The sequence below is a fragment of the Theobroma umbraticum genome, unplaced genomic scaffold, assembly GCF_002168275.2.
Source record: "Theobroma umbraticum cultivar Fairchild unplaced genomic scaffold, ASM216827v3 scaffold_20.0, whole genome shotgun sequence".
Taxonomy (NCBI): domain Eukaryota; kingdom Viridiplantae; phylum Streptophyta; class Magnoliopsida; order Malvales; family Malvaceae; genus Theobroma; species Theobroma umbraticum.
In genome coordinates this window covers 654,671-655,782 of record NW_018397266.1, presented here as the reverse complement: position 1 = coordinate 655,782, position 1,112 = coordinate 654,671, and positions in this window count along the sequence as shown.

Here is a 1,112-nt window from a genome sequence, read left to right as displayed (position 1 = left end):
TCAAATTGTAAATAAAATTTTATGTTATAATTTAATTTTATTTGAGAAGTGATTAATTTTTTACTCCAAATCGAATCATTGACCCGATTCATGATTTTGTTTAACTGTTCATTAGCCACTCCTCATACAAATTTCTGGATCCACCACTGATATGAGGGATTTGATCTTTTAGAAAAGAAGTTATTATTTGGTTCTTTAAAGTGTTTTGGAAAGTTCTATAATTTTATTATTTTTAGAGATTTTTTTCAAAAATATCTATTGAAATGAGTAATTATTTAACCAACAATTTGAATTCCAAATTGTATCTTTTGGGGACTCTACATATGCCTTTGACACCCCCTTAATGAAAGCAAAATGTAAATTTATCTTCTTCTCACTTCAGTCTAGAGCAATGAAGGATCAAGTACATAAACTTCGCAATATGAAGGAAGAAAAGGGACAAAAAAGGAAAGAGAACAATCAAGATTTTTTTTTAATTGGGAAAAGGGGAATTCGAATTTGGTATTTTAGGCAAGAGATTATGTACCAACCAATGAACCAAATGTTCTGGCGTGAGAACAATCAAGATTTGTTAAGAAAGTCAAAAAATCTTATTGAGGCATAGCCTTAGTTATATTAAAAGTTGCAAATCAATACTTCCTTAGGTGCGTATCATAACTAGGTGCTCCTTGGTACCCTAAAATGGCTTTTGTAAAAGGCATAGAGGTGGATTTTCGTATGGGCATTTACACCAAGTGTTTTCACAAATGTTAATTATGCATCTTCTGTAAACATTTTTGCAGTCTCTATCATGATGGCATCAAAAGGAAACAACATTCCTTGCTTCAACTCCCTTGATCTACCAATATGCACCAACCATGTAGTTATTGTTGTTCATTTATTTTGTTCTACAACAAATAAGAAGGAAATTGGAAAGAGTTGCATATTATATATTAAGATTAAGGAAAGAAACCAACATGATGCACCCAATAACCAAAAGCATGACTAAGAAAGCCAAGTTGAGTGAAGACTTCCGCATATATTTCTTAAGGATTGGACTTGGATGGATTTATTTGAGTTAATATGGTGCTTGCTTTATTATAAGGAAAATCTGCCTGTTTAAAATGGTAGAA